Consider the following 16,383-nt stretch of genomic DNA (forward strand, 5'->3'; position numbering starts at 1 on the left):
CATCGCCCCTTGACATTCAATGGCATTACCATTGCTGAATCCCTCACTATCAACATCGTGGGGGTTACCATTGACCAGAAACTGAACTGGACTAGTCAGTGGCTACAAGAGCAGGTCAGAGGCTAGGAACTCTCTGGCGAATAACTCACCTCCTGACTCCCCAAAACCCATCCAACATCTACAAGGCACAAGTCAGGAGTGTGATGGAATACTCTCCACTTGCCTAGATGAGTGCAGCTCCCACAACGCTCAAGAAGCTCGACACCATCCAGGACAAAGCAGCCCCGCTTGATTGGCACCACATCTACAGACATTCACTCCCTCCACCACCGACGAACAGTGGTAGCAGGGTGTACCATCTACAAGATAACTGCGAAACTCACTAATACTCCTTAGCACCTTCCAAGCTCACAACTGCTACCATCTAGAAGGACAAGGGCAGCAGACACATGAGAACACCACCACCTAGGAGTTCCCCTCCAAGTCGCTCACCATCCTGACTTGGAAATATATTGGGCGTTCCTTCATTGTCGCTGGGTCAAAATCCTGGAACTCCCTCCCTAACAGCACTGTGGGTGTACTTATACCTCATAGACTGCAGTGGTTCAAGAAGGCAGCTCACCATCACCTTCTCAAGGATAATTAGGGATGGGCTATAAATGCTGGCCTTGCCAGCGACACCCACATTCTCTAACTGAATAATAAAAAATATTCGGGCAATTAAATTGAACACACACGATACATTGAAATACATATTAAAATGTGTCTAATCATTTATATAAAGTGAGTTGAGACCAAGTGTAGTCTTCATGTGTAGTGAGGTTAGAATCGTGGAGTTAAAAGTACCAAGGCAGTCCCCATTTTAAACTCGCAAATTTGTGTCCATATTTTCACATACTTTCATTATAAATTCCCACATCTACATTTCAAACAGAAATTGTCAAGATAAACTTATCACACTAATTACATACTCCGACCAAAAACTTCACTGGATATTAATGCAGGAGTAATGTTTTTAACATTTTTGCTTTAATACGCTCCCATTATTATTTTGACTCCCATTTCTTGATAAATCGCTACAATTACATAAAGTCTTTGAATATTTTGGTGTGATTTTTAATTGCTTGAATTTCAATTTCTCTACCATTTCTCACTAATGTTTTATCTATTTTACATTTACTTCCTTATTTTTAACCAATGCTCCCTTTGCAAAAAGCACTCAAAAAGAGAGACTTGCAATTATACAGCACTTTTCACAGCCACTGGATGTCTCAAAGCACTTTACAGCAAATGAAGTACTTTGAAGTGTCATCACTGTTGTAATGTCAGAATACATTAACCAATACGTAATCAGCATAATAATACATTTCAGGTAATCCTCCTCTCTTTATCAGACATATGACCCAACTTCCCACGAGAAACTCTGACAGATAAATATCACTACTTACAGCATGGAGGGAGGCCATTCTGCGCATCATACCTGTGCCCTCTACATGAAAGAGCTCTCCCATTTTCCCTAACCTTGTAATTTTTATCAAATATTTCCCTTTTCAAATGTATTATGGATTCTGCTTCCCCCTGTTTTTTGGCTTTTGGTCATGCATTCCATGTTCAAATAACTCCCTGCATGAAAACATAGCTTCTTTTAACCTCTCCCTTCATTCGTTTGCTGATGATTTTAAATGTATTCCCTCTAGTTCCCAACTCATCAACCAATGGAAATAATTTTCCCTATTTAGCTGATTAAAACCCCTCCTCATTTTAAACATCTTGATCAGATCTCCTTTTAACCTTCCCTGTTCTAATGAAAAAAGTCTCATTTTACTCTCATCTTTCCTCATCATTAAAGCCTCTCACCCCCGCTATCAGCTTAGTGAATCTTTCTTTTACACTTTGCTTTGACATTTTTTTAAAGATAGGTGTCCAAAACTGGTCACAACATTCTAACTGGAGACTAACCAGTGATTTGTACATTTAGCATAACTGCTTACTTTGCACTCAATGCCCCTATTTATGATTCCATATGCTTTCATTAACATGTCTTCCCACTTTTAAATTTGTATACCTGAATCCTTGGGATACAGTTTTACTCTCCCAGCCCTGATGTAGCTGACTGCAATTTCAAATTATAGGCAACAATGATACCTGCTCCAAGCTGACAGGGTTCCCTTGAAGTACGCAGATCAGGCTCCGAAGATGTCACTGGGGCCACAATTGGCTATTTTAACCTGAAGACTGAGCATGGAATCAATGGTGGCTTCCCAGACCCAATCAGAATATGAGCTGAGGCTAGAAGGATGCTTCTCTGGGTTCCACAAGGAAACAAAAGGGTCCCCTTTCCCTTGAGCGATAAAAGGTAAATGGGCTCTTTTCACTAGAAGGGAAAGGTAGGTGACCTGACAGAGGTCTTTAAAATTCTGAATGAGTTAGCTATTAGATGTAGAGAAGATGTTTGCATTTGTTCAGGAGCCCAATCACTAATAAATCCAGCAGGGGAATTGAGGGATAACTTCTTTACCCAGAGATTAGTGAGAATGTGGGACTCGCTACCACAAGGAGTGGTCGAGGCGAATAGCGTTGATGTATTTAAGGGGAAGCTGCACATGAGGGAGAAAGGAATAGAAGGATATGGTGATAGGGGTGAGATGAAGTAGGGGGGAGGGGGCTTGTGGGGAGCAGAAATACAGGTACGGAGCAGATGGGCTGAATGGTCTGTTTCCGTGCTGTGTACTTCTATGTAATTGTTTCTTATTCCTGATCAACTAAGTGTCCAATTAGGAGAGCCCGTATTGTGGTTTCTTAATCAAAATGCAATACTTGACTAGTAGCTGACTTGTCTTTCAGTGCTATATAATGCAGAATATTTAAGAAGACAGAATGCATGATATTAAATGTATCAAAGGTGCTTGTACATTAAGACTTAATGAAGTGTAATGTGATGTAGTAATGTAATGGATTTGGATCCAGAGAGTGACTTAACTCACAGCAGGTTCTGTTCCCCTATCACCCTGTGCTCGCTTACATTGGCTCCCGATCAAGCAATGTCTTCACTTTAAAATTCTTATCCATGTTTTCAAATCTCTCCATGGCCTTGCCCCTCCTTATCTCTATAATCTCTGCCAGCCCCACTTGCCTCCAAGCCATCTGCGTTTCTCTAATTCTGGCTTCTTGTGCATTCCCAATTATAATCGCTCCATCGCTGGCGGCAGTACCTTGTGTTGTCTGGGCCCTAAAGCTCTGGAATTCCATCCCTAGACCTCTCTAACTTGCTTTCCTTTAAGACACTCTTTAAAACCTACCTCTTTGACCAAGCTTTTGGTCATCTGACCTAATATCAACTTACATGGCACAGTGTCATACTTTATTTTATAATTGCCCCTGTGAAGTGCCTGGGTCTTTCCAGTAGGTCAAAGGTGCTATATAGATATAAGTTGCTGTTGTAGAGATTTATTTGTACCCCACTGGACTTCCATTGCTGAGCTTGAAATGCCTGTCAATCATTCAAACATAAAATTGCAACTTGCATCATGTCCTGTGTGTGACATTTCTGTGGAAAATCAGAAATTATGCTATGCTGAGTGGTTTAGATCTGTGGTACATATTGGGACCTATTTTGCCACCAGTGCATTCGGATTGCGAAATAAACTGAAGCTCCGACTCAAACTGGACAGTTTTGACACCCCAGGCCTGTCAATCGTTCACTGCGCGTCATGAGTGGCTGAGCGAGAGGTCCTTTCGCCTGGGCGGGTTCCCATAGAAATCTTCGCGTCGTCAAGGTTTCGTTTGATAGTCCCGCCCCCACCTGCCTATGATTTAATTGGCCCAATGACATGTCAATTAGCCTGAAGGTTTGACGCAATCGGTTGCAACGGCTGGTAGTCATTTAAGGGCGGGGTCCCCTAGAAGCAAAGGCTTGATTTACTCATCGACCTGTCACTGGGTGGGATCAACTGCCCGTTTCCAAATCGTCATTGGTCAATTCTAGCCATCACTCAAATCCCAGAGTCGGGGTTGATCGGATGAAACGTCAATCATCGGAGGCGCTGGTTTGGAGGCTTTTCCCTGTTTAAAAGCTGGTGTAGAGAATGACGTTGAAAGGCTGTGGTGTGCGATTAAGGAAAATCTTCAAATAAAATTAACAATTACTCATGCGAGCGGGATTTGCGGCTGTTCGCCCGCTGACGGACCTCCGGTAGGTATTTCTGTTCTAATAAATGCGCGGCCACGAGGAAAGTATCGTAAATGGACGGGGCCAGGCGTGCGTAGTTTCCGCTGCGGACGGCAGGAAAGACCGCGGGTTAAAGTCGGGCCTAGTAATAAAGCCTTGTTTTAATGGAGCGGGACGGGGCGTGAAAATAAAATGTGAAGTTACTGGGTAGCCTGAACCTCAGGTTATTTAGTATCGGTGCGGGGCCGAGCCACAATTTCAGTCGTTTGCCAGGCGTTGCTGACTAAAATAGGGTTTTCTCTATGTCTTCCTGATAATCCAGCTGTAAAATATAGTGTCTTTGTATGTCTTTTCCCTCTAATGTTTAAAATTTCAGCTTTTCTCTGTACGTTTATCTATCAATCTGACAATCTGATGGTTAGACTATTACATCTATAGTGATCTTTTCCTCTGTCCATGTTCAAGAACAGGAGCTGCTCCAGCTTTACTTCCAGAACAGAATGTGATTATGGACAGGGCTTTTAATCAAATCCAGCCTAGTGCTTCGGGAAGAATTTTAATATCTCTTATCATTTTAACAAGTTTTCGTAGGGTGAAGTGGATTAATGGATGTTGACTCATGGTGAGGTGGATAAGATGCTGTGAAAATGATTTGGTGTCATGGTTAAATTATGTCTGGGGGGGGTTTGGATTAATTCTCCACTAAAAGGGGGAAGAGGGAGAACTCACTGTTATGGTTGATGATGAGGTGATTTCAAAATTGGGCTTGTAACAAAAAGCCTTGGTGATTGTGATGGGGAGATGGAGGATAGTTGTAGAGGATGTATTCCTACTATTTTTTAATTGATTTAATTAAAGCTATTGCTTTTTTTTATAACAGCGTCCCATTGCAATTCTAGTGGCTTGTTTTAATACTCTGATTTGGGCTTGATGCCCTAATGTATGAGACCTTGTCATTCCTTTCACTATATCTGATCTTTTTCTTTTTGAGTATTTACAGTGGCTGTTCTGACCTCGCTGGCTTTCTGTAGCTATATAAAAACACAGTATATTGGTTAGCGCTCTATGTTCTTGGCAGACGAGCATGTAATTTTGGAGGAAAATGAGTCATACTGTGCTGATGTGTGAACAGGTGATTGAATTTGCTTATGAGAGAACAAATATTACAAAATCATATAGTGTGATATATATAGTGTGTGTGTATATATATATTGTGACCTAGATGATTATTGTACAATTGACTCTCTCCTGGATGCTTGTGATTAATTTATATGAGGTGAAGGTTATGTACATGAACCTTTTTAAAGATGTACCAAATTTACTTCATTGTGTTTCCATATTTTAGTGGAGTTTGGTTCCATACAAAACAATGGGGTATTTTCACGATCCTTGATTTCTATTTTTCCCCCCTGTATGCTTCCTGACATAAACTACAGGCCAGTTAGCCTAACGTTTGTCATAGGGAAATTGCCAGAATCCATTATTAAGGAGATTATAGTAGGAGACTTAGATCATAATGTGATCAGGCAGAGTCAACTTGGCTTTGTGAAAGGGAAATCGTGTTTAACTAATTTATGAGAGTCTTTAGGGGGAGGTGATAGTGTAGTGGTATTGTTGCTGGACTAGTAATCCAGAGACCCGGGGTAATACTCTGGGAACCTGGGTTCAATTCCCACCATGGCAGATGGTGGAATTTGATTTTAATAAAAATCTGGAATTAAAAGTCGAATGATGAATGTTGAGCACCACTTGGAGGAAGCACTGAGAGTGACAAGGGCGCAGAATGTACTTTGGGCCCATCACCAAGAGTGGCTCGGTAGCACCACTACTGACCGAGCTGGCCGAGTCATAAAGGACATAGCTGCTAGACTGGGTCTGTGGCAGGTGGTGAGGGAGCCAACAAGAGGGGAAAACGTACTCATCCTCACCAACTTGCCTGCCGCAGATGCATCTGTCCATGACGGTATCAGTCTGGAGACACAATCCTGCCTTCGCATTGAGGATACCCTCTATCATGTTGTGTGGCACTACCAAAGTGCTAATTGGTAGGTAGATTTCGAACAGATCTAGCAACTCAAGACTGGGATGAGGCTGTGGGACATCAGTAGCAGCAGAATTGTACTCTAACACAATCTGTAACCTCATGGCCTGACATATCCCCCACTCTGCCATCACGGTCAAGCCAGGGGATCAACCCTGGTTCAATGAAGAGTTCAGGAGGACATGCCAGGAGCAGCACCCGGCATACCTAAAAATGAGGTGTCAACCTGGTGAAGCTACAACACAGGACTACTTGCGTGCCAAACAGCATAAGCAGCAAGTGATAGACACAGCTAAGCAATCCCACAACCAACAGATCAGATCTAAGCTCTGCAGTCCTGCCACACCCAGTCGTGAATGGTGGTGGACAATTAAACTACTTGCTGGAGGAGAAGCCTCCACAAATGTCCCCATCTTCAATGATGGAGGAGCCCAGCAATCAGTGCAAAAGATGAGGCTGAAGCATTTGCTACAATCTTCAGCCAGAAGTGCCAAGTGGATGATCCATCTCGGCCTCCTCCAGAGGTCCCCAGCATCATAGATGCCAGTCTTCAGCCAATTCGATTCGCTCCACGTGATAGCAAGAAATGCTGAAGGCACTGGATACTGCAAAGGCTATGAGCCCTGACAGTATTTCAGCAATAGTACTGAAGACTTGTGCTCCAGAACTTGCCGAGCCCCTAGCCAAGCTGTTCCAGCACAGCTACAACACTGGCATCTACCCAGCTATGTGGAAAATTGCCCAGGTATGTCATGTCCACAAAAAGTAGAACAAATCCAACCTGGTCAATTAACGCCCCATCAGTCTACTCCATCATCAGCAAAGTAATGGACGGGGTCATCAACAATGCTATCAAGTAACACTTGCTTTGTAGTAACCTGCTCGCTGATGCCCAGTTTGGGTTCCGCCAGGGCCACTTAGCTCCTGACCTCATTACAGCCTTGGCTCAAACATGGACAAAAGAGCTGAACTCCTGAGGTGAGGTGAGAGTGACTGCCCTTGACATTGAGGCCGCATTTGACTGAGTGTGGCATCAGGCAGCCCGAGCAAAACTGGAGTCAATGGGAATCGGGGAAAAATCTCTGTTGGCTGGAGTCATACCTAGCACAAAGGAAGATGGTTGTGGTTGTTGGAGGTCAGTCATCTCAGCACCAGGACATCACTGCAGGAGTTCCTCAGGGTAGTGTCCTCTGCCCAACTATCTTCAGCTGCTTCATCAATGACCTTCCTTCCATGATAAGGTCAGAAGTGAGGATGTTTGTTAATAGTGCAATGTTCACCATTTGCGGCGACTCATACTGAAGCAGCCCATGTCCAAATGCAGCAAGACCTGGACAATATCCAGGCTTGGGCTGACAAGTGGCAAGTAACATTCACGCCACACAAGTGTCAGGCAATGACCATCTCCAACAATAGAGAATCCAACCATTGCCCTTTGATGTTCAATGGCATTACCATCACTGAATCCCCCACTATCAACATCCTGGGGTTTACCATTAACCAGAAACTGAACTGGACTAGCTATATAAATATTGTGGCTACAAGGGCAGTTCAGAGGCTAGGAATAGTGTGACAAGTAACTCGCCTTGTGACTCCCCAAAGCCTGTCCACCATCTACAAGGCACAAGTCAGGAGTGTGATGGAATACTCCCCAGTTTCCTGGATGAGTGCAGCTCCCACAACACTCAAGCTTGACACCATCCAAGACAAAGCAGCCCCGCTTGATTGGCACCACATCCACAAACATTCACTCCCTCCACCACCGACGCACAGTGGCAGCAGTGTGTGTACCATCTACAAGATGCACTGCAGGAATTCACCAAGGCTCCTTCAACAGCACCTTCCAAACCCACTACCACTACCATCTAGAAGGACAAGCGCAGCAGACACATGGGGAACACCACCACCTGCATGTTCCCCTGCAAGCCACTCACCATCCCGACTTGGAAATATATCGGCCGTTCCTTCACTGTGACTGGGTCAAAATCCTGGAATTCCCTTCCTAACAGCACTGTGGGTGTACCTACACCACATGGACTGCAGCGATTTAAGAAGGCAGCTCACCACCAACTTCTCAAGGGCAACTAGGGGTGGGCAATAAATGCTGGTCTAGCTAGCGAAGCCCACACCCCGTGAATGAATTTCTAAAAAAAAAGTAACAAGCAAGATGGATAAAAGGGAACCTTTAGATGTGGCGTACTTGGTGCATTTGAGGTGCTGCATCAACGATTACTACACAAGATAAGAGAATATTGTGTAAGGGGTAAGCAGAACTTGGGTGGTACAGAGGGATCTGGGTGTCAACATGAATCGCAAAAAGTTAGTATGCAGGTACAGCAAGTGATTAGGAAGGCAAATGGAATGTTGGTGTTTATGGCAAGGGGACTGGAATATAAAAATAGGGAATTTTTACTGCGGCTGTACAGGACCTTGGTGAGACCACATCTGGAATACTGTGTACAGTTTTGGTCTCCTTATTTGAAAAAAAATCTTATTGTGTTAGAAACAGTTCAGAAAAGGTTCGCTTGACTCCATCCTGGGATTTGGTGGGGGCGGTGGGTGATTGTTAATCTTATGAAGAAATGTTGAACAGGTTGGGCTCATACCTAGTGGAGTTTAGAAGAATGAGAGGTAATCTTATTAAAACATAAGATCTTGAGGAGACTTGACAGGGTAGATTCTGGGAGGATGTTTCTACTTGTGGGAGAGACTAAAACTAGGGCCACAGTTTAAGAACAAGAAGTCTCCCTTTTAAGTTGGAGATGAGGAGAAATGTTTTCTCTCCTGAGGGTTGTTAGTCTGTGGAATTCTCTTCCCCAGAGAGCAGTGGAGGCTGAGTCCTTGAATTTATTCAAGGCCGAGTTAGATAGATTTCTGATTGACAAGGGAGTTGAGGGTTAAGGGGGGCAGTCAGGAAAGTGGAGTTGAGACCACAACCAGGTCAGCCACGATCTTATTCAATGGCAGAGCAGGCTTGAAGGGTTGAATGGTCTACTCCTGCTCCTAAGTCCTATGTTCCTATTTTCACTGGCTGCCTTTTCCTCAGACGCTGTCCATCTTCCCTTCAAGGATACTGCCTTCAACAGCATCTCCCCTCAAAAAACGAAGCTCAGTCATCTGTCTTTTTCTAACTGTTGCCCCATCTCAACGTTGCTTTCCTGTCCAAGCACTTCAAACATGTCACAGCCTTCCAGCTCTATGCCCATCTCTTTTGTAGCTCTGAGCATATCCTGTTTAGCCTTCACCCTTCTTGTGGCACTGAAAGAGCCCTAGTCAAAGTCATAAATGTTATCCTCCAACCATTGTGTCTTATTCTTTATCCTTTCAACGATGCTTGATATAATTAACCACTCCAGCACTACTACTGTGTCCAGCTCCTTGGAACTGTCCTTGTCTGCTCCTATCTGTTATAGTGGATCTAGTGCATACCCAGCAGTGGTGTCTCTTCCAGTTTCACATTATTGCCTCTAGACTCACTTGGATCTATCCTTGGTGTCTTCCTCGTCTATTTGTTGTCCCTCTTGTGATATCATCTGCAGTTGTGAGTTCAGCTTCCATGCCCAGCTCTATTTACTTCTTTACTCCTTGACTGACTCTGGGCTGTAAAGACATCAAGTTTTGGATGAGCCACAACTTCCAGCTTAACATTGAGAAGACCATCCTCTGCCTCTCTGCCACAAACTCTGCTTGTTTGCTCCTGACCCAACCCCCTGTGCTAAATCAGTCTATTCGCAATCTTGGCATCCTGCTTGACCCTCAGTTGAGCCTTAAACCCCAGGTGCTCTCCATCACACAGACTGCTTACTTCCATGCAGCCTTGCCTGAATCTGCTTCTATGTTAGACTTTCCCCCACCAGTTCACTCGCCCACTGAGGCCTGAAGCTCCAGGAAATCCTCAGCTCCTAACACTGATTAATTAAAAGCCTGTTTGTGTTCATAATTTTCTGCTGATGGCACAGCTGGACTTCGAAACAAAGCACTTGTGCCATTGGAAGCAATGTTTGCGTGTGTGAGGTTTTGTGTAGGAAGGCGAGGAGGTGCTAGTTTCCTCTTGTCAAAATGTTGGTTAGAGGTCAAAGTCTCATTTTGCTATTGCTGGCCTGTACAAATTTCCAGTTGGGGAAAATGGATTTAGCTACTGCAGACATTACCCTGCAATATAAATGTGTAGGAGTGGCTGTTAACTGGAAGCAATTTGCTAATGGAAGTGCAGCATAAAGAGATAATAAAGTGTTTAGCACAGAAATAGACCATTCATCCCAGCTGCTCCATGCCAGTGTTTCTGCTTCACCCAAGCCCCCTCCCACCTCATCACCATATTCTTCTATACCTTTATCCTGCATGTGTTCATCCAGCTTTCCTCTTAATGCGTTTAGGCTATTTGCCTCAACAATTCCCTGTGGTAGTGAGTTCCCCCATTCTCCCCACTCTCTGGGTAAAGAAGTTTCTCCTGATTTTCCCCTATTGGATTTATTAGTGACTGTCTGTCTTATATTGATGGCCCCCTGGTTCTGGTCTCCCCCACAAGTGGAAACATCTCTATGTCCACCCTGTGGAACCCCTTCATAATCTTAGAGGCCGCTATCTGGTCACTTGTCGTCTTTTTCTAGAGAAAAGAGTTCCAGCCTGATCACTCTTTTCTGATGGTTATAACCTCTCAGTTCTGATGATATTCTTGTTAAGGATTTGATGAACTTTGAATGGTTCACACACAGGTAATGTTTAGAAGCTTGGCATTTATTTTTAAATACAGTAATTTTGTTGATTCTGTTTGGAGACCAAGCAGTCTGTAGGGCGCTTATTTTTAAATACTAGTTCCTGGCAAATTACTATTTCTATTAACAGAAACATTGTACTGAAACGCCTGAGCTATCCCACCCAACATTTCACCATTCGAAATTGGTTAATGTAGGAAAACTGTCTTGGCACACAAACCAGTTGACACTATCCAAAATAATATATTTTTGGGGGGATAAATGACTAAACTCTGAGTAACTTTGGCAAAACTAATTTCATGTTGGAATCCATTGTCAAATGTGATTATTGAATGTCTGGTTAGCACTGGAGAAAGTTTAAAATTGAGCAATGGACCAACTAATTGTGATCCATGATCCTACCCCTTTCTACCTCTGACTTCATCAAGTTCTGCACATTCCTCTCTCTTCACCACCCCCAACAAACATTCTTGTTCTGTGAGTGCAGCCTCTTGTGCAACCTCTCCTTCTCTTCCAGGTACCATTTCCTAAGATGGTATTGGTGCCCATGTACTTCCATTGGATTGATCCATGATTATGCTTGGCAAAGTTCTGCAGTGGTTTGGTGTTCCCTTCTGCAGTGTGCCTGACCAGGAAACTCTCCCACTCTTGCTGCCTGCCTTCAGTCCTATTGGAAGGATTTACAGGCTAAAAATCAACCTATTTGGCATGTTATGTATGCATCCCCACCATTGACAAATGTTCCTTCAACTGCTTGGATTCTATGCTGTAGAGTTCTTTCCCTTAAACCCCTCCTGACCACCTTGACCAAGATTTTGGTCACTCTGAATATTTCCCCTTTGACTCAGTATCCATTTTCTTTTCCCCATCCCTCTGACATTCTCTGGGGCATTGTTTTTGGTTAGCTGATTTTATGTTAAACATCCCCCCCCCATCTAATTTCTAGGACTGCTGCTGGTTATTCCACCCATCGATGGTCTGCTGTGTTAAGTCCGGAAGGCTGTAAAGTGTCTAATCGGAAAATGAGGTGCTGTTCCTTCAGTTTGCGTGAGCTTCACTGGAACATTGCAGCAGGCCAAGGACAGACGTATGGGCATGACAGTAGGGTGGTGTGTTGAAATGGCAAGCGACAGGAAGGTCTGGGTCATGCTTGCGGACAGACTGAAGATGATTTGCGGAACACCTTCGGTCTGTCCGCAAGCACAACCCAGACCTCCCTGTCACTGGCCATTTCAGCACACCACCCTGCTCTCATACCCACATATCCATCCTTAGCCTGCTGCAATGTTCCAGTGAAGCTCAACGCAAACTGGAGGAACAGCACCTCATCTTCTGGTTAGACACTTTACAGCCTTCCGGACTTAACACTGAGTTCAACAACTTCAGACCATGAGCTTTCTCCTCCATCCTCACCCTTTTTTTGATCCCCTTTTTTCAAATATTTAAAAACTTTTATATATATATATATTTTTTCCCACCTATTTTTTTTATTATTATTTTAAAATTTATTTCCGTTTTTATTCATTGTTTTATCCCCACCTTTTGGCCCATTTCGATCGTTTTTTCCCACACTGTCCCCTCCCCCATTAGGGCCATCTGTCACTTGCTCATTCTGATTCCCACTCTTAATGTCACCATTAGTACCTCCTTTAGCCAGTATCACCACCATCAACACCCCTTGACCTTTTGTTTATGACATCTTTTGCAATCTCTCCTTGTCTCCTTTGCCTCCACCTATCACTGGCCTTCTATCCAGCCTCACTGTCCCTCTCTCCCCCCCGCCCCCTGCCAAAACTGTATATATTTCACCACATTTTTACTTTTCTTTAGTTCTGAAGAAGAGTCATACGGACTCGAAATGTTAACTCTGCCTTTCTTTCCACAGATGCTGTCAGACCTGCTAAGTTTTTCCAGCACTTTTTGTTTTTGTTTCAGATTTCCAGCATCAGCAGTATTTTTGCCTTTCATCTTAATGGTCTGTTGCGTCCTGATTATTCTAGAATTCAAATCAGTAGAAGGGGCAAAATAATAGGAAAATGGGAAATCGCAAGTTCACCTTTATCATTTCTGGTGAAAATTAATCTTCCATTAAACTTGTCATCCAAAACTCTGCTACCAATATATGTTCTTAATCCCATGGGCCTTTTGAAGTGGAGATGGGGGCTGTAGTGGGGAAAGGTCCATGGTGGGAGAGAGCAAGTGTTTAATTGGTGACAAGGACATTGAACATGGAAGTGAGTGTGTGATTTGAGCCAAACAGTCGTGGCGAATGCAGAGCCAAAACCTAAAAATACCATTGTAAGTGAACCCGAGTTGTTTTTCAGGAGCAGAAGAAAGTGGGATTGGAGGTGGGTGTGAGTGATGAGGGATACAAGGAAGTGATCAGAGATTTCTCTCATCACAGACAAGGCAATGGGAATAGAGTGGCTGTGTGAGATAGCAAGGTCGAGGGGGTAGTGTGAATATGGTTTGGAATGTTTATATGGAGGAAGAGCCGCAATAGCCTCCTGATTTTGATTTGCTTTCCTCTTTCTCTCTCCAGCGAACTGTTTCCATTACCGTCTGCATTGCTGCATCACCCCTGATGTGCCAGTGATTTCTCACTCTGAAAAATAATGGTTTACCTGGAGATAAAGTACAGGTGTGTATTTCGTCCCTACTCCTGCTTATAATCCATCCCTGACTGTCTAACCCACAAACGATATGACTGCGGAGAAATGATTCGCCTTGAGATCTCTCTGATCCAGTGGTTGGGATGCCTGGTTCTGCCATGGTGTGCCTGGGTTGGGGAGAGGAAATTCAGGCTCTGGTTTTTGGAAGTGGCGTGTGTGGATGTATGTGCTTGGGAAACCTTGTGGAACCCATTTTGAGGAGATGACAGACATGATAGCTGGGTAGGTGCAGCGGATGTGGGCCCTTTGGAGAAAACCTTTGACGGGGTACCACATGGGAGATTGGAGAAGATTAAGGGGTATGGAATTGGGAGAAGAGCAGCAAACTGGATTCTATAATTTTTCTAGAGAAGAACAGAGAGCAGGAATTCTTCAGTGTGGTTAGAAGTAGGTAGTGCTGTCCCTTGGAGTTCAGTTCTCAGCCATTTCAGTTCACTGTCTCAGATTTGGATGTAGGCTTTCAGGGAGTGGTGTCGGGATTTACAGATGGTGCCCAAATATGGAGGCATAATATCCATTTGGGCTGAAAGGAAATTGATAAGGGGAGGGAGAGGCTGAAAAGTGACATGGAATTCAGTGTGAGTGATTATTTGAAATGTCAGCAGTAATTATCCTCTGAATTGAAGTTGGCTCAGTGCTATGGAAGAGCAGAGGGATTCAGAGGCACAGGTTCACAACACTAAAGGTAGCACCTCCAGTTGATGCTTTTTTAGTAAAAGCAAAAGGAATTTTAGATTTTATCATGGGATATAGAATAGAAAAGCCAAGAGGATATGATGAGACTCTTTGGATCTCCTCACTACAGTACTGGGGTCTACACTATAGGGAGGCTGTTGAAGTTTCTGAGAGGATACGTTGCAGATTCACTTGATCCTATACAAAAAAGGTGTGAGACAAACTGGGACTTTTTTTGTCAAGTGAGTAGTGGGTGAGTGTTTTTCTCCAGTTTTTTTTCCTCCAGTTTAAAGTAGATTAAGCTAAGGAAAGGTAACGGTTCTAGTTTTTATTTAAAGTACATAAATAATTTAACTTTTTTTACTGTACTTAACTTAAAGCAAGGGTTTTTTTTCAACTAGAGGCACGGCAGGGCAACTCAGTCCTGTGTTATGTACCGCCTGCAACATGTGGGAAGTCCTAGACGCTCCTTGTGCTCTGACCGATCACGTGTGCGGGAAGTGCCACTGGCTGCAGCTACCTGAGCTGAGCTTTGGAGTTTGAGCGGCAGCTGGAGGCACTGAGGTGCATCGTTTTGTGGATAGCAGGTTTTTAGACGTGGTCACCCCACAGCTTACGGAAGTGCTGACAGAGAGGGGATGGGTAACCATCAGTCAGAAGAAAGGTATCAGGCAGATAGTCAGGAAAACCCCAGGGTGTTTCTCGCTCGAGAACCATTTTTCTATGTTGGAAAACGGAGAAAGTGACGGCTCCTCTGGGGAGTGCAGCTATGCTCGTAGCACTGAGTGGCTCAGCGGCACAGGGGGGGAGGAAAAAGAGGGGAAGAGCAATAGTGGTAGGAGATTTGATAGTAAGGGGAACAGACAGGCATTTCTGCGGCTGTGGATGTGACTCCAGGATGGTATGTTGCCTCCCTGGTGCCAGGGTCAAGGATGTCACTGAACGGCTGCAAGGCATTCTAATGGGGGAGGGCAAACAGACTGAGATCGTGGTACATATTGGTACCAACAACATAGGTAGAAAGTGGGATGAGGCCCTGCAAGCAGAATTTAGGGAGCTAGGAAGCAGATTAAAAAACAGGACCTCCAAGGTAATCTCTGGATTACTTCCGGTGCCACGCGCTAGTGAGTATAGAAATAAGAGGTTAGTCCAGATGAATGCGTGGCTGGAGAGATGGTGCAGGAGAGAGGGCTTTAGATTTCTTTGACATTTGGACCGTTTCTGGGGACAGTGGGACCTGTACAAGGCGGACAGGATGCACCTGAACTGGAATGGGACCAACATGCTTGCGGGGAGATTTGCTAGTGCTGTTGGGGAGGGTTTAAACTAACTTGGCAGGGGGATGGGATCCTGAGAGGAGGTTCAGCAGGGGGAGATGCACAGCCAAAATTAGAAGAGAGAGCAAGTGAGTCTAGAAGGCATAGAAATTATAGGCCGGTTAAGGCACAAGAGAGTTTGGCAAGGTTGGATGGCATTTATTTTAATGCAAGAAGTCTGACGAATAAGGCAGATGAGTTGAAAGCACAAATTAACACATGGAAATATGATGTCATTGCTGTCACAGAGACATGGTTGAGAGAGGGGCAGGATTGGCAGCTCAATATTCCAGGATATAAGGGCCTTCAGGCAAGACAGGGAAGGAGGTAAAAGAGGAGGGGGTATCGCAATATTGATCAAGGAATCAATTACAGCAGTAAGGAGGGATACCATCTTAGAAGGCTCCTCAAATGAAGCCATATGGGTAGAACTGAAAAACAAAAAAGGAGCAATCACATTGCTGGGAGTGTATTATAGGACCCCAAACAGTCAGAGAGATAGAAGAGCAGCTATGTCGGCAAATTTCAGAGAAGTGTAAAAATAATAGGGTAGTAATAGTGGGGGATTTCAACTTCCCCAACATTAACTGGGTTAGTCATAGTGTGATAGGTTTAGAGGGAGCAGAATTCTTTAAAATGCATCCAGGAGAGCTTTACATAGAAAATAAGAGCAGGAGTAGGCCATTCGGCCCTTCGAGCCTGCTCTGCCATTCATTATGATCATGGCTGGCCATCCAACTCATAGCCTGCTCCCGCTTTCTCCCCATACCCTTTGATCCCTTTGCCCCAAGAGCAA

The 16,383-nt window shown here is 44.2% G+C and overlaps 1 protein-coding gene across 1 annotated transcript in view; it reads left to right on the forward strand.

The window, feature by feature from the left end:
- The first annotated feature begins 4,006 nt into the window (after positions 1 to 4,006).
- Positions 4,007 to 16,383, forward strand: part of rnf41 (ring finger protein 41) — a 31,318-nt gene continuing 18,941 nt past the window's right edge. The window contains exon 1 of the mRNA XM_078534412.1: positions 4,007 to 4,192. The gene's annotated coding sequence lies outside the window, so the exon portion shown is untranslated. The remainder of the gene's footprint in view (positions 4,193 to 16,383) is intronic.

This window comes from Cetorhinus maximus, chromosome X (assembly GCF_964194155.1).
Source record: "Cetorhinus maximus chromosome X, sCetMax3.hap1.1, whole genome shotgun sequence".
In the NCBI taxonomy this organism is placed as follows: domain Eukaryota; kingdom Metazoa; phylum Chordata; class Chondrichthyes; order Lamniformes; family Cetorhinidae; genus Cetorhinus; species Cetorhinus maximus.